This window comes from Mauremys reevesii, linkage group 1, assembly GCF_016161935.1.
Source record: "Mauremys reevesii isolate NIE-2019 linkage group 1, ASM1616193v1, whole genome shotgun sequence".
NCBI classification, from domain to species: Eukaryota; Metazoa; Chordata; order Testudines; family Geoemydidae; genus Mauremys; species Mauremys reevesii.
The window spans coordinates 272,985,548-273,007,571 of NC_052623.1; the positions used below are offsets into that span (position 1 = coordinate 272,985,548).

Here is a 22,024-nt window from a genome sequence, read left to right on the forward strand (position 1 = left end):
TGTCTATATTTTACCATCGCTTTGAGTCTTAATTGTTTTTGCGCGAGAGGAGTGATGGGAGGGGAAATAATACCCATGAGTTCATTAAAGAAACGTCGGTATAACTATAGCTCCCCTGCCCTTTATAAATATATTAAAGAGTTAAACAACCCCCAAAGAGCAAATGGATGTGTTCAGAGAGTGTGGCCAGGCGTTGCAATTACTCTGTACGAGACACGTTGCAGGTGAAACCAACCGCCCTGTGATGCACATCAGCACATCAGCTTCCCTGTGTGCGCGCGTGTGTCCCCACCTCTCCAGAAATGCAAAATGTACACTCAGTGCACAATCAAGCCCCTGTTCAATCCCAGAGCGAGGTGGGAAGAGATGGGGTGGGAAGAGACGGACAGACGTGTCAGCAGCAATGCAGATGGGGATGGTAACTGCATTTGCTAAGTGTTTGTTCCAAGCGGTGTGTTGTATTTTGTACGTCTGTGTGTTGGTTGGGTGTGTGTGTGTGGGGGGGGGAAGAGTGGTGGGGGGCGTAGAGGTCTCTCTTTCTCTCCACGATTCACATCTCGCTCGTTTTCCGATCTCGTATCCATGGCTATCCCAGGAATGGTACAACCAGACCGTATCTGAATTATTTATAGACTCGTGCCAGCTGTTTTCGATTCCTCCTGGCTGCATGCACTAGTGGGGAATGCGTTTTTCTTCTCGTGCTTCTAGATAAATCCATGTCTTTATTGGGGAGTCTTTGTCGTCTCCCTCAAACCCCACTAATACAAATATCGATCATTCCCCCCCTTCAGGTGGGGAACGCTGTGGGAATAATCATGCTTCACAGAAGAACAGCACCGATCTCCAGTTGCTCTAAACACAACCTCATCCGCTAGGGCTCCAGGAAAAAAAATAATTATAAGAATCGTACTTGTGAAAAAGCAATGATTGCTTTGGATGTTGCGCTTTACCATCCTCCCTGCACTCTCTGAAGTGAATCTCTTCTCTTTGAATTTGCACCGCTTCAAGACCCAAGATTGACACACACGATATTTTTATAGCCAAATCGGATTTTTTTAATCATTTCCCCCCATTTGCTCCCCCGACCCTTATTCTTCTCATGTGGATATGCAAGCAAGAAGAGAAGTCTGGATAGTCCCAACATGCTCGCTCCTTTAATCTGCCCGTCTAGAGGTTCTGCTTCTACAAACCAAGGTAGGGAAATTCCTCTTTTTGTTTTTCTTTCCAGGTTGACAGCTCATTGTTGCTCGCTTAAGAAACCACAGTCGCTATAACTGAGAATCCAGTGATGATGTTTTAGGAGTAGGTCTAGCTAAAAGGAGGAATAGTCCTCAGACATGTTGATTCCTCTCCCCCTTGTCTCATCAGATAGGATGGGCAGAGAGGGGAATAGGAATGTTTGAGTTACTATTTCAGTGAACGGAGGGGAAAGTTCTCTGGGTTTCGGGGGTTGTAGGAGAAGGGGAATTAAGACAATTAAAATCCAACTCAGGGCAAATCGACTCCCTCTCTCTTCACTGCCCCCTCGCCTCCCTCATTCATTCCGTGCTTCGATTCCCTCCTCGCCGTTTATTATTAAGAAGAATAAATACAAACCTGCTTGTTGCCTAAAAGGATGGTGCATAATCTAGAACCAGGGCCTGGGCATCATTGGAGGCCTAATGCAGTGAAACGGATCTAAATGGGGAGCGAGGCTGGCAAGGGGTGGCCAGTCCCAGGAACAGTGGCTGAAACGAGCCAGGCTGCTGTGTGTGCTTGAGTGCAGGTGATGGGCTATTTTAAGTCCAAGCACGTCAAAAGACTTAAAATAAACCCACTAGGCGCTTTATTCAGACAAGTCCATGGTTTTAATTTATTCTCTCTCTCACCCCCCCGCCCGGTGCTGGTGTGGCGGTTGTGTTCAGCGGTGATCCTTCCCTCCCTTCCCCTGTCTTACCCCCGCCCCCCACAGCCATACCGTCCCTTTCTGTCTCCGCTCATGCACGCCCTCCTCCGCAAACTGCTACTTACACTGATGCAAAATGGCTATCTTGCAGTTTGACTGTGCCTAGGCGAGAGATACCGGTACATGCACGACAGTAATTTGCCATGTGAGTCTTTCTGTAAGATGGTGGCAAGACAAAGGGATACGTGCTCTTGGGGGCGTGTTCATGTATGTGTCTCGTGTTTGCTCTATACGGAAAACTATCAAGTGCTGATTTTTTTTAACCAACATCCATTCTCCAACCTGCTGTGTCGTTAGGATTCGTGCACACACACACCCGCGCGTGCAAGAAATTGCTGTCACTCTACCAGTCTCTCTTTGGCCAATGGCTAATGTCAGACAGGACTGAAATCCAGGGTAACCTCTGGAGCTTATTAGATGCTATTCAAGGAGCGTGATAAGAAAACGGTCCCATGCTCCCTGCGACTCTAGAACCGAAGGGGTCTCCAAAGGCCGGGAGACAATGCAGAACAGTAAGAAGGAGACTAGCAGGAAATCAGTGTGCAGAGGAGCTAGGCTGATGTGGGATTTATTCCTACCACACCCCCTTAGCTTCTCCGTACGGCGCGTCTGCTGCCGATGATCCGGGACAATACAAGGGACAGAAGTGGGATGGCGAGTGTCTTGGGTTGAAACCCCAGCAGAAGTGGCAGAAGTCCCCTAGTTTGAGTCATTTAAAATCGGATAAAGCCCTGGGGTGTGGAGGGGGAGGATTCTGCAGGGGTGAGAGGAGGCGCGCGCTCCAGGATCCTCTCCCCTTCTGAGTCTCTCTCCTAATATTTCTAACGGGTCTTTCCCCTCGCTACTGTGGCTGACGCTTGTGTTGCTAAAACCAAAGGCGCCCCGTACTAGCGAGGGGCAGCTGAGCGGCAGGGCCCCACCTCTGTAGCCAAGTTCTCCCAGGCTCTATAAATAGCATCCGCGCCTAGCTCCGACCCGCTGCCAGCTAGCTCCGACCCGCTGCCAGCTGACTCCGGCCGCCTCCCTCCGCAGGCTGGAGCCGAAAGTTTACGAGCGCGCGGAGTGGGTGTGCTGGCGGGGATGCGTGAGCAGCCAGCCCGGAGATGTTAACATTTCCCCAAGGGCGTGTCAGAGACCCCAGCGCGGGCGAGGCCGGCGTGGGCAGCCCGGCTCCAGGCTGGGTCTGAGCCTCGGGCTGCGCCTGCCTGATCGCGTCCTTCGCCTTGTAACAGCACCATGGCCCAGAGGCAGTGCCCGACGGGCTCGGTGCGGGCACCTCCTTCCCCACACTGTGTGCAAGGAGGTGGGCTGGGAACTACATTCTCCTTCCTTCGCTTCTCCCCACGGAGCTGGGGCTGGCCGAGGGAGCGGGGCTCGGGTCCTTAGCCTGCACTACGATTCATCATCGTTGTGCTTTATTCCATTTAATGTTTGTGAAAAGCCAACTGTAGTGATTGCCCGCTCCGGAGGGCGCCGGCGGGAGGCCCCACCCCTGCCCCGGGGGCCCACGCTACGCGCCCCGCCCAGATACCGACAAAGCCGCTGGGTGTGCGCCCGCAGCTGTTCCGCGGCACTGGAAGGCGGGCGGCCCCCGGGTGCTGCACCTGGCCTGCAGGCAGACGCAGCAGTGGGGTGGGTGGGGGCGTGGGTGTGCAGAGGCACAGGCTGCACCGCTCACACAGCTCGGCAGGGCCCCGCTTCTCACGGTTCATTACAGCTCGCGGTCCCAAGGCCTCCGCCTTGCTCCGCTGTGGCTGTGCAGGCTTCTCTCGGCAGGGTCTCTGCAGCTAATGCTCGGCCCTGGCTGCGGATCTCCCCGGCTGGGGGCGATAGCTCGATTCGCCAGCACCGCGTACCAAGATTGGCCGGCCCCTGAGTCGCCCCCCGCCCCCTCTGTCCACAGCGCCGCGCCCCCTTCCTGCGCTGCGCCCCCCCTGGCTGTCACCACGGCCCGCATAACCCCCAGGAGGAGGCAGAGCTTGGAAAGGGTGACTGCCTGGGGCAGCGGGGGCCCGGCGAGGCTGTGGGGAGCAGGCTGGTTCTGCCCCCTGCTCGGAGCAGGGGCACCCCCCTCCTACCGGAGACCAGCGCAGGGGGACTCGGGGGTCACTTCTCTGGTTTGCGCTCCCGGAGCCGGCCGCAGAAAGCGCAGGTGGCTGGAGCCACGGGCAGCGGCAGCTCCCCTCGCAGGGAGAGCGCTAGGGATTCGCTCTGGCCGCCCCGAGGGCCAGGGGGCTCACGGTGGGCGGTGATCGGGGACTCGGCGCTGCTGCAGCACAAGGCCCGGGACACACAATCCCACGCCCACGTGGACGCGCAACCGGGGGGTTAGCTCAGCTGTGTGGCTGGCAGGGAGCAGACTTCAGACCCGTTCTCTCCCCTTCCCCCCACGCCTCGGCTTGCTCACACCCCTAGGCGAGCGGGTCCAGAGGCTGTTTCATTAGCGGAGACACCCGGGTTTTCTTGCTCTCCAGAAGGAGCGAGCGGCGCGGGGCGCAGGACGCGCGCAGTGGAAGGAGGGCCGCGCCTGGGAGGGTTCAGAGCCCACGTGCTGCTGCGGGGTGGGAGCATGGGGCTGGCTCCAGTCCCGGTGCGTGGGTAGGGGCGGGGAATCACCTCACCACACACCTGACGCTTCTGGCACCCGCGCCTGGGCTCTGCTGCTGGAGACAGAGGCGAAGCTCTGCACATTCTCAGCCCAGGAGCCTCTCCCGCTCCCTGCACGTTATTCCGGGGCCACCACTCCCGCCTTGGTTCTCCGCCTCAGTTCGCTTTCCCACGCCCAGCCCTCCCGCGTTCCTCGCCGACCTGCCATCGCTCCCCTCCTGCGCTCCGTGCTCCCCTCTTTCCTCGCTCGCCCTCCCACTCAGTTTCCTTCTCCCTTTGTGTCTGCTGCGCTTTCTCCTTCTCTCTTTACATGCCTCTTCCTCCCACTCCCTCCAGCCCTCTCGCTCCTCGGCATTTCACGCTCCCACTCTGTTTCTATCCCTCGCTGTCCCTCCGCTCCCTCCTTCTTCCACTCAGTTCTCTCTCTCCCTCTCTTCCTTTCCCCGCCCTCGCCTCTTCTAGTCTCCCTGTCTCCTCTTCCCTCCATTCCCTCTCCTGCTCCTTCCTCAGGCTCGCTCTCCTCCATCCCTTCCATCCCTGCGCTCTCCCTCTGGGGACTGATTTTAATCTCAAGCGTACTCACTGACTGGTCTGGTCCCTCTCCCACAGGGCAGAATCAAGCTGGCCTGCACACAGAAGGGCGGGCCCCTGCTCCGGGTGCTCTGAAATTGACCAACCCCGGTCCTCGTCTGTTGTGCCTGCTGTGAAATAAGGGACAGATCAGATACAGACCCGTCCTACGCCCCTGGGTTGCAGCTAACTTTTGTTTATAGCCGATTTAAGGAGGCAGCCAGCCGCCGGCCGATGTGAACGCGGGGAGCGAGCTGGCCACTGGCCCAGGCCAGCCAGCCCTCGCTCTGGGAATGAAAGGAGAGGAGCTGGGGCTGGTGAGCGGTTGGAGCAGTGACGGCCCAGGGATCTGCAGTCCGATCCTTCTCATTGGCTGGAGAAAGAACACACAATTGTAGGGAGAGAGGGGCTGGCTTGGCGGATACACACCCCCCCTCCCCAATTTCTCGGGGATCGAACCTTCACCCGGTCATGAGTCTGGGAAAAACATGCCTGGGAGCAGCTGAGGATCCAGGGTTGGTGGATACCTGCTCTTTAGGGGGTTGTTAAATGGTCACCCAATCTGTATGGGAAAGTGGGACCTCTCTCTCTGTTCCTTGTGATTATATCCCGTCTCTGCCCTCCTACCCTCTCTCCCTATAACGTATGTTTTCGCTGCATTCAGGGACAGGGGTGAGTTTCTCCGTGTTTGGGAGAAGCCAAAGGAAAGATTATGCAGGTGCTTCATAACCAGAGGCAGAATTTATGGCTCGGGAAAATACGAATTTACTTTGGAACAGCTTCAACTTCCAAACCGTCTTTCCCTCAGCGAACAGCAACACAGAGAGAAGGTGCAAAGCACAGTCCTAAAAGGATAAAAATTTGAACTGTCAAATGTGTTAATTCTGCTCTCGCTGACCGCAACCTCTACTGCCCCATCCACACACACGAGCCTGCTTTGTGGGTCCCATTCTGATTGCACACTAGCGGTAGAACAGGAGGTGCACCACTGAGGTAAATAGAGTTACACCGATGTCAAGCCCCTGTGTGTGCACCTGCATACAGAAGCACAGTAGACACTGTGCTACACATAGACACATATGTGAAAAGCTGGTTATACAATAAGTTGGATAAAAGAAAGGTCCTAAGTGGCTGGTGAAGGCCTCTGATCAGTGCAATTATCTCAGGACACCTGCGCTGATTGGAACTTTTGCTACATCACCCTCTTTCACATATCCATACATCCATGAAAGAACATTAAGAGACAGCAGGAGAGAAAAAAATTCACCAAGATCTCTCTTTTCCCCGACAGCCTTTTAAATCATTTATTGTTTGGTTCGTTTTATCCTAATGTTGGAATGTTAACAGCCCTTAAAAATCTTGTCTGTGGGGGAAAAGGTGGTTTTATTTATTTATGCATTTTAAATACCAGTTAAACCAAACCTGTTTCTCCTATGTTTTGTTGCAAAAGAGGCCAGCTGACTCTGGCGTCCAATAGTTCCTATTCTGTGCTGCCCTATGGAATTGTGTTTTGGTTCCCAGTCCCGCACTCTCAGTGCTTGGGTTGGTACCAGAGCTCAGAGATGAGAAATCTAAGCTTTAGTGTCTCTGCAGTGCCATGTCAGAGGCCTGGGTTTGACTCCCAGTTCTGTTTTCTCACCCCTCCCCTCAAGCTGGCACAGGATGTGAGCTTGTTGCACAGCCTACACAGAGCTCTAGGGGTTAGTGTCTCTGCAATGGGTTTGATTCCATCTTCTGGTCTTTCACTTCTGAGGCTTGAAGAGTTTAGGATTAAGCAGAAGCTGGGGCTGATCCCTTGGTTGTTAATGATCTACACTACCCTGAGAGAAATGTGGGTTGCATTGTGAGTCTGCTGCACCAAGTCCCTTCATCTAAACCTCTTGGCAGCTGGAATGTATGGCATGTGGTGGTCAGCAGGGACACAGCCTCAGCAGCAGGAGGAAATGGGGGGCCGGGGGAGGAAGTTGTATGTCCTAACAGATACATGATGAAATAGACTGGTTAATCAGAGAGACAGACTGGATGATTTAATAGATACAAATGGAAAAGATTTATGTATCTATCTGATCTACTGTATGGTTCCTGTAGCATCGGAGCACCCTATGATGAGGTTCCAAAATTGCCTGAATCTTCTGTGCCTCCCATCTGGTGGAAATATTTACACCTAAAAGAAAAGCAGTGAGTGACTGGGAGAAATATGACTGATAAATCTTCCATTACAGTGATCCCTCCTTCACCCACCCATGCATAAGAATCCTCTCACCCACAAAGAATCAGCTGATTAATTTAGTTGCTTCAATGCAGCAAAATATACCTGCAAGTGACCTGGGGGCCTCAGGGACTAGGAGGAAATGGCCATTTGAAAATTGCAGTTCTGGAGTTTGTGGAAGTGGGGGCCAGGAGTGATAAGATTAAAATCGAAGCATGATGTCCTCTTACCAATTGCCTAATGCCCTCTAGCCTGAGCCCATTATTTGCTAAATGTTACAAGTATTTCATAGCAGAAGTTAAAGGGACACCATTACTGGTCATGAGTGTGATTCCTACTGGTCATGAGTGTGATTCCAATCCCTCTTTGACCTACCTTTATTTCTCTTATATCTGTTTGCAGTTATTAGGCCAGGTCCTCAACTGTAGCCAATTGGTGTAGTGCTACTGAAATGAATGGAACTATGCTGATTTACACCAGCAGAGGGTTTGGCTCAATAAGATTAAATATTAAAGCTTAATTTTTGTCTTCTGAAAAACACAATCTAGGCCAGCACAGCAGCCCCACCACTCACAACCTCCTGATAATAACAAACAGCTGTTGCGTAGCCCAGCACTCATGAACAACCATGCAAAAATAAATCAGTGTATGTGAACCCTGAGCCAGTGAACAACCCTACAATATCAAACGAATGTGTGCAGCTCTGTGCTTATGAGCAAACCCACAATAAATAGTGTGCAAACCCTGTCAGAGGCAGGAAGAGGGCTCAATGGATGCAAGCTAATTTTCACGCTACTGAGGTTTCTATGTGGAGAAGGAAAGGTGTGTGACTTGGTAGTAGACACAGTACACTATAAGTAAGCAAACCAAAACCATAGCTAATTTGTCTCTTTGGGCTAAAATTGCTTTTTCATGTAGCTTTTTGGTAGTCGGTGAGACAGGAGTGCCTTAGGCACTAGTCCTGGGCAGATGGTTTTTGTTTTAAACATACACTGAATGAATTTAGTGCTGCTAAAAGGTGTCAGCTAATTTGATCTTTATAAGCTGAGGGGCTCCCTAAAAGGGATTTCCTCCCACAAAACCAACAATGGCCTCCCTTGTATAAAAAGGATTTACAAAAAAACAAATATCAATTAATCAGCTGGGAGCAAATGATGAGAAAATAGGGACAGGAGTGTGGTGACAGGTTCAGCATGAGGGATGCAGAGGGAGACACCAAACTGAGACACCTGCACAGCACCCCTTCCCCGATTCTAAGAAAGCGTCAAGGGAGTCAGCGAATGTCTCTGGTTGAATTCTGGGAAGGCATGGCCTAAATTGCCTGGCCCAAATGAAGGAGAGGCCATAGAGCTCAGAAATCCAGTGAATATGGGGGATAACAAATGAAAAAACAGGAATGGAATGAGGGTCAAAGGTATAAAATGAGTGAACTGAATGGGAACAGCACACAGAGAACCATGGACAAGGCTCACCACTCTGTGGAAATGTCAAAGGAGTCAGTGGATGTTGCTGTTAAGTGTGTTAGACCGACAGCCTTGAGAACTGAAGATTTGCTTCCTCTATCCCCAGCACAGGTACAGCTTCCTTAACGTTGTTGTGTACTGCTGTGCCTCACCGTTTACATGGAGAAAAAGAGAATCAAGTCTTCATGGTGTGTTCAGTCCTTGGTGTCTATGCCAATTGGAATATAACTGTTTGCCTGTCAGGAACTGGAGGGAGACCACCAGCTCACTTGACACAAGGTAAATTTTTCAAAGGTGCCTCAATGATTTAGGACCCTTCTTCCTATTTTCAAAAGTGGCATAGGTACTTCAGTCCTATTGACTTTTGATGAGACTTAGGCTCCTAAGTGCCTAAGTAATTTTTGAAATTAGGACTCAGGCTCCTAAATCACTGAGGCACTTTTGAAAATTTTATCTATAGCCACCAAACAACCATCAGATGGAAACCATTTGCAGTCATTGCTGACCTAGGCTGGATTTGAACCAGCAATCAAGATGTAAATGACTGGATAGCTTAGTGTTAGTCTTCTGACACAGCCAACCTGCAAGCAAGGTAGCTTTATACAGGATACTGGTTTGTGTAAAACAAGAAAGTAATTATTCTCTTTGTAGCCTTGGTTAAGTCTCTTCTAAAACATGATGTTCAAGTTTGGGCACTATATATTTAAAAGATTGAGAAAGATTGGAGAGAGTTTGGAGGACTGAGCAATGAAAATGATCAAAGGTCTTAAAAAACAATACCTACTATTGTCAATATTAAATAATGGTTGAGAGAAAAGACAACTGTGGGTGGAGGCATAACTGTCTGCAGATGTGTACAGGACTGTTACAGAAAGAAGACAGGGGCCAATTATCCTCATTAGTCACCAAGGACAGATCAGGAAGTAAATGAGTTGAAGAAGCAGCAGCAAAATTTTCGATTAAACATCAAATTAAAAGTTTACTGCAAGAGCAGTTTGGGTGACAGAAAATGCTGATAGAGGTGGTGTAATTGCTATATTAGAGATATTAAAATCTAAAACCTAGATGCTCAACTATCAAGATTATATCTAATCTTTCTTCAGTGAGCCATTCACCTTGGTTTCAAGGTGCCAAATAAAGCCACTTTAGGAAGGAAATAACAAGATCAGTCTTGTCAATACGCTGAGGACTATATGTCCAATTTGTGAGGTCTTTTCCCACCATAATGAGTCTAGAGCTCTGACACTGAACATACATGTTATGTATATAGAAGCGAACATGGTGTTGCTGAATGCCACTATAGTTTGAATTCCCCCCAGAAGGTGTCAGGGGCTTCTCAAAGGTCTTTATGTTTTCAAAACCTCTGGGATTTTGTGATATAATTATCTACCATGGTGAACTGCTAAGTTCACCATTAGTCTAAATGTTTACAGGAGAATTTCAGTTTTCACAAGCCTGTCCCACATTGTTAGCATTGGCAGGGGCAGTTAAATAATCATGAGTGTATTTTGGGCCTCACTACATCATGACCATTGCCCCTTGTCTTCAGTATGCTTCTATCTGTCTCCTTTTATCTTAAGGTTTTGAACTGGCTCCCATCATCATCCTATCTGAACATCCAGAATTGATGTGCAAGGTGATGTGACATTAGTGTATGTAGTCACACATTAACTCAATGTCACAGTATGAAAACACATGTTTTGCCATGTCATGGTATGGTTGTTTTGTCAGGCTAGACAAGGAAAAAAGTTAGATGGAGGCTTTAAACTAAAATCTTTCCCTTTACTTCCCTTTGTCCCTCCCACCAGCACTATCATAATTAAAATAAGATTTGAGGGGACAGGCAATACAGCAGTTTCTAAGTTGTCTTCCTGCCACCCTCCATAGTAGCTTCAATCTCTGGTCTGATTAATTTGGAGGAACTGTGTTCTCATCATATCTGACAAACCATGTAGGTTTGGGCTTGGTCAGATGGGAGGTATCCAAGGAAAACTTGCATCAAGTGGGGTTAATGATTCAGTAGAGGCACTCTTGCATCAGTACTGATCACAGTGCCCCAGCGTGGTCATGAAAGGTGCAAAACACCAGGGAGTGAACCAGGAATCTCCAGAGCTAAAACCATGAACTGCTACAGCTTGAGCTCAAGAGCCAAGCTGCTAGTAGTGACAATTTGTATTCTCCGTGGACTGGTCCAGAGGGGGGACCTGTTACACACATGCAGCAGAGGGTTACACCATCATTTAGGTGATAGATATAAAATGGAGTCCGGAACTCTGGCATTTTTCACAAGAATATGGGGCTTTAGTACTGGTGTTATGATCTAATTCCATCTTGGAAATGTTATGAGTTCCTAAAATTCACCCTGCAATTTCATGTGAATATGGTATTTTCCTTTCACCTTCTGCCCTAAGCTGCTATGTAATGTTGCTGTTCATTGGTAAAGAGCTGTCTTATTCGTTCTAGGTGTGCATGCATTTCAACAGTGGTTGAAGTGCTTCTTATGTGCATGGTGGTCTGTAAAGAGGTTTGGGATCCTTTAAGATTAAAGAGATTATAGACTTGTAAGATTACTGTTTCAAAGCATGGATAGCTCAAAAAGGGAGCCTGGGTTACTGGGAACCAGGTGAAAAGGCTATGATTTGGTGTCCTGAACTTGCAGTGAATATACCAGTGCAAATGGCATGTCCCTTATCCCATTCTGCAGCCTAATACATGGAGGATTTGCTTTCTGGCAACTGGCTTTACAGCTCTGATATTACCTGAGGACAGGGGTGGTTCCATAGGTAGACGTGGGCTGTATTTTTTTCCTCTTAATGGTTCAACTCTAGCTGTAAACACTTGTAAGTATGGAATTATTTGATAAAAGGGTTTTTAATGTCTAATTGTCCAAACCAAAACTTCTTTGGGAAAATGTTTCAGTTTGGAAGAAGCTTTCTGGCTGAAACCAGAAAGACATCTCCCAGAATAGCCCTGTAGTTAGTGCACTTGTAACCCATACACCTTCTGTGTGTGATGTGCTGTCCCATCTAGGGGCACCGAGACCACTTAGGGTACGTCTACACTACCCGCCAGATCGGTGGGTAGTGATCGATTTATTGGATCAATTTATCATGTCTACTGTATAATATCGTGTCTAATTTCCCCCTCCGCCCCCCCAGTGTAGACCAGGCCTTAGAGAGAGTTAAATGAGTCTGCTCTACAGCCTCAACTAACATCCAGCTGGCTTTTAGCTCATGCTATAGAGGCTCATGCACTAAGCTCCAGAGATCTCAGGTTCCATCCTGCCTGCCGAGGACCAGATAGTCAATGATTCATGCAAAGTGAAACAGCTTCAACAGGAGAGCTTGAGAGACTGACTCTATGGCCTGATGGGGAGACTACGTAGTTTGGGATGTGGGAGATGTTAACCACCTAGCAATTCTGGGTATCTCTTTCATTTTTTTCACAAAATAATTAGGTTTCATTTTTGTTCTGATGCTAAATGAAAACAAAGGTCAAAACCTTGACATTTTTCACAAACTGGAATTCTTGTTTTCTGGCCTAGCCATTGACTTGATTAGGCTGCATTAAGGGATTGGAAGAAAGCGAGAGGAATCTATTATAGCATAGATTCTCAACCTGTTGGTCTTCAACAAGCTCTGCAGGGACATGGCCATCCTCCCTTTAATGGCTAGATGGAAGGGGTGTCCCAAAGCCTTTTTTGTGGTTGTTGTAAAAGGAGATCATGGTATCAAAAAGGCTGAGGGAAACTCCCATACACAATAGCTAGGGCCCTACCAAATTCATGGTCCATTTTGATAAATTTCAGTCATAGGATTTTAAAAATTGTAAATTTCATGATTTCATCTATTTAAATCTGAAATTTCAGTGTTGTAATTGTAGGGATCCTGACCCAAAAAGGAGTTGTATGCGGGGGGAGTCACAACTTTATTGTAGTGGGGGGTTGAAGTACTGCTACTTCTGCACTGCTGGCGGCAGCACTGCTTTCGGAGCTGGGCAGCTGGAGAGTGGTGGCTGCTGGCTGGGAGCCCAGCTCTGAAGGCAGAGCCACCACCAGCAGTAGTGCAGAAGTAAGGATGGCATGGTATGGTGTTGCCACCTTTGCTTCTGCGCTGCTGTCTGCAGAGCTGGGCCCTCAGTCAGCAGCCTCCCCTCTCTGGCCACCCAACTCTGAAGACAGCAGCACAGAAATAAAGGTGGCATGGTATGGTATTGGCACCCTGACTTCTGTGCTGCTGCTGGGGTGCTGCCTTCAGAGCTGGGCACCCAGCCAACAGCTGCTGCTTTGTGATCACCCGGCTCTGAAAGCAGTGCAGAAGTAAAGGTGGCAATACCATGACTCTCCTAAAATAACCTTGTGACCCCCCCCCACAATTCCCTTTTAGGTCAGGACCCCCAATTTGAGAAACGCTGGTCTCCCCCATGAAATCTGCATAGTATAGGGTAAAAGCACACAAAAGACCAGATTTCACGGGGGTCACCAGATTTCATGGTCTGTGACACATTTTTCATGGCTGTGAATTTGGTAGGGCCCTAACAATAGCTAATCCCAGCAGGGAAGAAGGTTTTATAGGTGTAGGGTGACCAGAAGACCTGATTTTTAGGCGTTTGTCCTGCGTCCCGATCGATGTTTGGTCGGGACGCAATTTGTCCCGATATTTCGCACTCCTGGTTTTTTTTGTTTATGTTTTGTTCCACTGGCGGGACTCTGCTTTTTCCCCCCCCCTCTGTCGGTGGGACTCCGTGACTCGGTTATTTTATTTATTTATTTTTTTGCTCCGCCGGCGGGACTCCCCTCCCCACCATGTGTCCCGATATTTTCTTCATCCCATCTGGTCACCCTATATAGGTGCACTGGATATTTGGAGCTCACAGCCACATCACCTCTGTCTCCAGAAGGAGGCACTATATTGAATAGTGTGGGAGAACTGGGCAGTACAGGAACCTGCAGCTACTGCAATCTGAGCCTCTCCAGACAGGAGGTACTATGAGAAAAATGTCACGGGGATTGATTCTGGGGGAGGTCATAGACATTCCCATCTGAACTGATCCCAGCAGGAGGTGCTCTATCTGTACTAGCTGTGGGGGAACTCACAGCAGCTTCAGGGCCAGGCTGGCTCAGAAAGTATTGTATGGAACAGGGTAGAAACTCTGTCTACTGAGGAGCTTCCAACTTGTGAACTGTTTCTAGAGAAGGATGCAAAAGGGGTTGCTGCTTTTCTGCCATGAGTGTCTTTTTACTTGGTAATGCAGTGGGTTAATTAACTGCACATGACTGGATTCCTGTGTGGTTTGTGTCACTGAACTCCTCTGAGAAATGCCTTTGAAATGCACTGTGGCAGAGGAAACACACAGTAATGCACACTATTACTTACACATATACACGCACACAGGAGGGTATCCATGCATCCCTGTGTGTGCCTGTATCTAGCTCGGTCTCTAATTGCCTACTATCACTGGCTACTGTATTTAAAGGGCTAAGAATCTCAGGGGAGATTCCCCAGTGTCAGATGTGTTTCAGCACTATCAAGATGAAACATGTGAGGATGACAATCCCCAAGGGAGAGTCTAATGAGAGAGACAGAATGACATATCTGTTCGCTCTGTCTCTCTCTTCACTTGTTCACATTTTTGTACAACTTGAAGTTGAAATTAATCTCTAATTCATGATTGCAAAAAATGCAAACGTAGAGTCCTGAAATCTTGGAATCCACTGTAAAAAGCAGCTCAGTACAGTGCAGAGCATCAGGCACTGCACAGCCACAGAAGGAATCTTTGCAGTCTACATTTAAAAATAGTGGGGTAGCAAACTCCACTGTGACAAAAGCTGTGCGTGAAATATAAATTTGGAGTCTTCCATGACTATCAGAAGGGACATAACATTTAATTATAGGATTGGAGGTCCTGTACCCGAGTTGGAGAAAATACAGATTGGGTAGTGTAACAGGTGACTTGCTCCTTTATGGATAATGGTGCCTGCTAATCATCTCATCCTTGTCAGATGACATAGCCCCTTTAAGAGCTGGGGTGGTCTGATGTATAAAGGTGGAGGAGATATGGGGAGAGAGGAAATGGTCCCCTGAATAAGTGCTTGGAAGGAAGCCTGTGACTGTATTTTTAAGGACCTGGGCTCAGGAGCAGAGTGGGTGGGGCCAGACCCCCCTGTTCCAGCCAATTGGGATGAGCTTGGGAAGGGGACTAGTTTATATACACCTCTACCTTGATATAATGCTGTCCTCTGGAGCCAAAAAATCTTACTGCGTTATAGGTGAAACTGCGTTATATCGAACTTGCTTTGATCCACCAGAGTGCGCAGCCCTGCCTTCCCGGAGCACTGCTTTACTGTGTTATATCCGAATTAGTGTTATATCAGGTTGCATTATATCGAGGTAGAGGTGTACTGCCTCTGTCCTCTCATAGCAAGGCAGGTATCAGTAGAGAGGTAGTTTGTTGGTCTTTCTGAGCTGGAGGACTAATTGGGGAAAAGGGTCCAACTGAAGGTGAAGCTGGCTAAAGCTCTGCAGGTGGCCTGAACCACAACTCCATGGAGGATAGTTGTGGGGGAAACTCTTCTTCTGAGGAACAAAGTAACTGTCTGAATCACAGCCCTAGCTCCACAGGGGAGACCTGAAGGGATACTGCTAGCTTGAACCACATCCTCAGCTCCAAGAAGAGGGCTGTGAACCTTTCCCTCAAAGAGGGAAACCATAAAGATAGTTTGGAATATAGTTTGGGGTATGCCAGAGAAGTTGAGGAGCCCCCATGAGAAGGTGCTCTCAGTAACAGACTGAGAAGCTGCTCATGAAACCCAGACCCCAGGGGAGAAGACTATGGGACTGAACCAGAGGAACACTCCACAAGGTGAGCATGGCAGAAGCAGGCCAGGGAAACACTAACGAGTTGGGAAGAGATTGGCACTAGCTGTTTTGTACGGAGCCATAGTCTGGAACCCACAGGGTGGATGGGCTTGGGTTCCCCCACTAAACTCCAGAAGAGAACTTTATTATGGCCTTGAGCAAGTGGGTCTCACTGAAGGAGAACAGGATTGGTAAGCCCCTCAGCTGAGGTAACTGGCCTCTGGAGTCATTGAACTCTTTAGTACCCTGATTATTAACCCAGATGGAGGTTTGAGGTTAGGACAAGGACCACTAAGTGAGCTAGACAGTGAGGGGGTCAATCAGAGGAGGATAGAAAGAGGGATAGAAGTTATAGAGAACCTGCGATAGGGAAATGGAACTGCTGCTTAAATGAAATGCTTTTAATCATTTTCTATGGACATGCAAGTGGCTCCTTAGGGTTTTTTTTAAAGATAATTTTAAGCACCTGAAAACAACACTAAGTCTTTAGTTGCTCCAGCTAGTATCAATCTGTTTGTGCCCATATTTCATTGCTGATCATAGGCTTGCTTATATTAGAAGTGTGCGATATGTTTGACTTGAGCCACAAAAAAGGGTTCAAAATTCACCTTGGATTCTAGTGGCATGAATGTTATGTACATGTTAGGATGAGGGCTGGAAAAGGCAGGAGTGAAATGAAATTAGACATCCTCTTGGTTTACTTAGACTCAGCTCTGAACAGGGGGAGTCTGTGTCAGAACCAGTAAGAGAACCCAGATCTCCTGACTGACTCCCAGTGCTGTGCCTCAACCAAAAGATTATTCTTCTCCCATGAGAAAACTGGCTTCTTTACAGCCAGATCCCTCTGAACCTCTCAGCTTGTAGACTCTATGATCAGGTTCTGGCATAAAAAGATTCTCAAACCTATACTGAGCACAATTTGGAAGAGTTTACCAAGCTCTAGTCCAAATAGCACATTCCCATTCTCTGGACTCCAACATTTCAAGCTAATGGGTGGCAATTTGGCAGCATGAATCCCCTTGATATAAATGGATATTTTAGTGCCTGCCTCAGGCGATGCATGGAGAACCTGTCCCTCAGAATTGTTTGGGAAGATTAGGGAGATTGCTCTTTCTGTATCTCTGGTAACTCATGTTCCAAAAGGGAGTTGGTGCAGAATAGTATACATACCTATAACTATAGCAATGCATGTATGCATTTACATGTTGCTGTAGTTCACAAAAATAGTTACTCTCTAAGAATGTTAAGCTTTCCTGATTAAACATTTGAAAGGTAGGAAACTAAAAAATGGATGTTGCCCATATGAGTTGAAATGTGTCATTTGGGGTGTATGCATTATGATACAGGTACCCATGTATCATTTCTGAAACAACACAGAATAATGTGCAAATTTTGTACAACCTCAAGTACACAAGTCTCTTCTTGTAGAGTGGTGCACTGCTGTCCATGACTGAATCCCTAAAAGTCATTTTTCTACCGTATACCTGATGCTCAGTGAATGAGGTGGTTACTTTTGAGGAGTCATAGCTCATACAGGCTGACCCAATGCCAATCAACGTATCTCACTGGGCTCCTGCTGAGCATTTTGAGAGAGACAGAAATCTGTAGAAAAGATGATGTGCTATTTGGTGTCTCTACTACTTCTGAACAGTGAGAAAGGTGGCTAATGAGAGAATGCCCCTGGCAGGCCAAGGGTTTAGCCATTTGAGGCCTAAATCCCCCTGCAGAATATTAGTACCTAGTTCAGTGGGAGTGATGCATATTTAACTGGGGAGAAGAGGACCTCTTGTGATCCAATTAGGAACTATTAGAAACCCCTTGAACTCCAAAAATGAAATCCTGGCTTCACTGAAGTCGGTGGCAAAACTCCTATTGAATTCAATTGGGGGAGGATTTCATCCCTAGGAAGGAATGGCTTTTGAAATTCAGAGCACATAAGAAGAATGAGAGAGAAGGGTGTTAAATATGTGCTTGCACAATATTGTAACTCAGCAGCTAAAGGATTAATGAATTCTGACATGTATGTACATGAGTTAAGCTGCAGGCCTTGCACCTGATCAAATGCTCTCTGAAGTCAATGTGAGCCCTTCCACTGACTTCACTGGGTGTTGGATCAACCCCCAAATGCTTGCTTTACTTTTAGTAGCTACAAGTGCTTGGTACAAAGGTTGAAATCCATTTAATTTGGGAGTGTCCGCTATGAAATCATCAGGTTTTGTCTTCTAGAGATCAGTTTGAAGAGTGGTCTGGAAACTGGTTAGCCTGCTGTTTGATTGCTATAGTGAGTGCTACTTACATTTTGATGATTACTGAGCACAGTGGTTTTTACCTTTTGTCTTTGTATTTACTGCTTTTGCTATATCTGAAGCAGTAAATGTCAAGATTTTAATGGCACTTACTGCATCAATTCCTTGGAAACTTGCCTTTTTTGGTTTATATTAAGCATTTGTTAAGGATTGCCAAGTACATTCTCTTCTTCAGTAAAACGTAAGGAATATTTGGTGATGAGGATGGGATCTAGTCAGGATTAGGTTTGGGCCACATTAAGGTTCTGGCTTCTTTACCAAAGGGCCTGTAGGAGAAAAAACGAGTATCTAGAAGGAACAGTTTAAAATGGCTGCATATGGTACAGCTGAGGATATGCACTTTACTGGAAATGGAGAGTTTTGAATCCTGTGCCAAGTGCTCCGAGTGGTATCGCTTCACTAATAAAATTACTTCCCAAGAAGAAAATAAAATAGTATTTTAAATTAAGGGGAGAAAACTAAAGCACTTAATTTCACTCCAGAAACCTAGTGGGGAGAAAATTAGACTTAATTGAGATAATGGGATTTTAGGGGGATACTATGTTCCCAGAACCATTGTACTTTTGGACATCACAAGCTAAACTTTGTGAAATCAACTAGGAGAGGAAATGCATTCCAATTACCTAGTCAATCTAAAGAAAATGGCAGGAACGTGCTTGTGGCCATGCCTACGTGAAGTGTTGTGTGATAGTTTCATCTGTGGTGTGTGAAATCTGGAGCTTAGAGACTGCTTGTTGCAAAATACAAAAGACTTAACGCTAGCCTGGAATATAGAAAAGTGCCAGATTTTGAAGCAACTAGAGAAGTGTACAAGTTGGGAAGAAACTAGTAGATAAAACCCATTCAGTAAAATCAGCAGAGCAGTTTAGAGAAAGAAGCAATAACTGACCTGGAAGCACCAGAATTATTTGTGCTTTTCATATAACCAGACTTCAAGATCTAGTGGGAGAGTTTGCTGAGGAGCAGGAATTTTACACTGGACACCAGTGCAGCAGTGAAAGTAGTGAATGGAACCAAGTTTCCTGCTGCAGAACCTGAGGCTTTAGAAAAGATGCAGAACTGGGAGTTGCCTCATCCTTAGCTGAGATTTTTTTCAGCTGGGAGTCAACTTCCTCTTGACTGATCCATAAAAGCCAGGCTGATATGTCTCTGCTGGAAATTGTCTCACCCTGGTTAAGTGGGCAGGTCTATGCTGATCTGCTTTTGGCAAAGAGTAGCCTACCTGTGGGCTGAGCCAGTAGATGTGGTCAGTTAGTTGACTGGAATTAATCTCCTCCGGGGGTGCATACCTGGTGTCAGCGGGAAGTGATTCTTTTCAGACTTTACAAGCATCTATAAATGTTCTGGTCTGCTGCTTCATGGAAGACCCATGATTTTCCAGGAAGCACAGATGTTAGAGATGGAAAAGGTGTATTTGTATACACCTATTCCCTTCCCCCATTCTTTTTGCCTCTGGTCAATGTAGGGGTGTTCCTTAAACTGTATTCTGTGATTCATCCAGTCTTCCTTACATTTTTTCTTTGCTCAAACCGATCACTTTACTTTAGTTCAGCCCTTTGAGATTTCTGTAAACAATTCAGTGTTCAGTGAGCTAGCCTACATTCAGCTTCTTAACTGGGGTCACATAAATGCTTTTCTTTTTTTGCACGCAAGACTGGGAAATTAAAGCAGTTGACCTTCTCTTACTGCTGGTTGAGGGGAAATGGTCTGACATGGATCACTAGAATAGGTGGTGAAGATTTACACAGCTCAGGGGATGTTCACAGGCTGTAAATCCCACTGATATCCTAGGAAATCCCAGATCATGATGGAGTGTGGAAACTGGCCCATAAGTCTTCAAACAAACAGCAGAGCTGCATGGGATGGGGGGACAAGGAAGTCAACATAATTGCCTATTGGGGAGGTGAGGAAGAATTACGATGGAGTCTGCTGCATCTTCATAGAAGTCTCCCCTGCATTCCCGCTCCCTGTAGTGATGCAACACGGGAATGTAGACTGTAGAGGACAGCCCATCCAGCCATTTTATTTTCATTCAAAATTGAAACACAGGTACTGGTGGGTGGCAGCTCTCTTACCACTTAATTTAGAAGACAGCCCAGCAGCTGTAATTTAGCAATCAGAAGAGGTAGAAATCAGCCACTTTTTCATTGTAGTGCAGCAGTTAGACTCCCACTAAAGGGGCTGCATGAGAGAGAACAACTGTATAGTTATACCTAAATTTCTACATATGCCTCAAACCCCATTGTGCCCCTGGGAGCAAGTACAAGGGGTGGAAGGGAATAGACACACAATGCTCCAACATATATTCTATTTCTATCCTATCCCAAAGAGATATACAAGCCATGGCCAGATTGAGCCTCTCCCTCATGTGAAGTCACACCTTACTCTAAATAGTCCCTCTGAAATCACTTGGACTGTTCTTGTCATAAGGAAATACTCCCCAGGAGTAAGGGTTGCACAATCAGACCCCATAGACACAGAGGAATCATCTCACTACTGAAATGCAGCTACTTCTGGGGTAGCCCACAGCGCAGATTGCCAGGTGCAGCACCAGTACAGAGCGGTGTTTAGGAGGCTAAATGCTGGGCAGTTTATCCAGCTGACACTGCAAAGAGACTGGCGGCTGGGCAGAACGAGCCTGGCGTGACCGGCTTGGGCACAGCAGGTAAAACCCTCTTTTGGAAATCCCACCCTCAAGCCAGCACCTGTGGAGGCCACTTCTGCCAGTGCTGCCCGCGCCCCTGAAAGCCTCCCGCCCGGCAGCCTCTCCCACGCGGGCCGCGCCCGTAGGAGCAGCCGAACGGAGTTTCTTGGGGCCCCCAGGGCCGCCCAGAAGGGGGGGGGGCAAGAGGGGCAATTTGCCCAAGGCCCCGAACCCCACAGGGGCCCCCACGAGAGTTTTTTGGGGCCCCTGGAGCGGGGTCCTTCACTCGCTCCAGGGGGGCCGGAAAACTCTTGCGGGGCTGGGCGCAGGAGCTGCTTCTGCTCCCGGTCTTCGCTGGCGGCGGAAGCCCCCCCCACGAATTACCCCCGAAGACGGAGCGGGACCCGCCGCCGAGTTCAGCTCGGTCTTCGGCGGCGGGGGGCCCTTTCCTTCCGGGACCCGCCGCCGAAGTGCCCCGAAGACCCGCGGTGGGGACCCCCCCGCCGCCGAATTACCGCCGAAGACCGGGCTGTGCTTCGGTGGCGGGTCTTCGGGCACTTCGGCGGCAGGTCCCGGAACGGAAGGGCCCCCCGCCGCCGAAGACCCTGGGCCCCCGGAATCCTCTGGGCGGCCCTGGGGGCCCCGGGTTTCCTGCCGCTCTGGGCTAGTGGCCCCGGGCTAGTGGGCGACCCCGCCCCCCGCGCTGTGGTCGCCTCAGGCCTCCAGCGCAGCGCTCAGCACTGCCGGGGCGCCGCGGGAACGGGCTCCTCCCGCCAGAGACCGAGTGAAACGCTCCTGCGGGCCGCCCCGCGGCTCCTTCCCGCCCGCGCGGGACCCCCCGCAGCTGGCTGGGGGCCTGGGCAGGGAGCGGGCCCCGGCCCCGCCTCTCCTCAGCGCGGGAGCGGTTCTGCGTGTGGCGGCGGCGGCTCCTCTCCCGCGGCTTCCTCCCCGGAGCTGCGGGCCCGGCTGCGGGGCGCTGCGCGAAGCCTTTGCTCGGGAAGGCGGGGAACCTGGAGGGACGCAGCCAGCTCCGACCGAGCCCCCACGTGCACGGGGGCTCCGCTCGCTGGCCGGCCCCGCTGCAACAGGGGCCACGTCTGCCCCCCGCGCGGTTACCAGCCATTAGCCCGGGCTGCGAGTCCCGCTTAGCAGGGAGCAGCCACGCGCCTTCCCCAGGCGGAGCCGCCGGGACAGGTAACCACCGCGGAGGAGAAAAGCTGGGCAGGGCCAGGGAGGTTTCCCTTAAGCTAAGAAGCCGAGTCGCTCGCCTGTCCTGCGGCTATGACTGCCCAGCGCCGCCGTTCCCGGGGGGCAGACAGCAGGTTCGGCTGGTGTCCCCCCCCGGATGGGAGACTTCAGGAAAAGACCTTTGGTAAAAAGCCTTTGCTTCAGAAACACCCGATGCCATGGCCCTGTTTGCTAG

The 22,024-nt window shown here is 49.0% G+C and overlaps 1 protein-coding gene across 1 annotated transcript in view; it reads left to right on the forward strand.

Annotated features, from left to right (window-relative positions):
* The first annotated feature begins 286 nt into the window (after positions 1 to 286).
* The window catches only part of GRIN2B (glutamate ionotropic receptor NMDA type subunit 2B), a 282,372-nt gene continuing 260,634 nt past the window's right edge, over positions 287 to 22,024 (forward strand). Inside the window, exons 1-2 of the mRNA XM_039492763.1 lie at positions 287 to 418; positions 792 to 1,194. The gene's annotated coding sequence lies outside the window, so the exon portion shown is untranslated. The remainder of the gene's footprint in view (positions 419 to 791; positions 1,195 to 22,024) is intronic.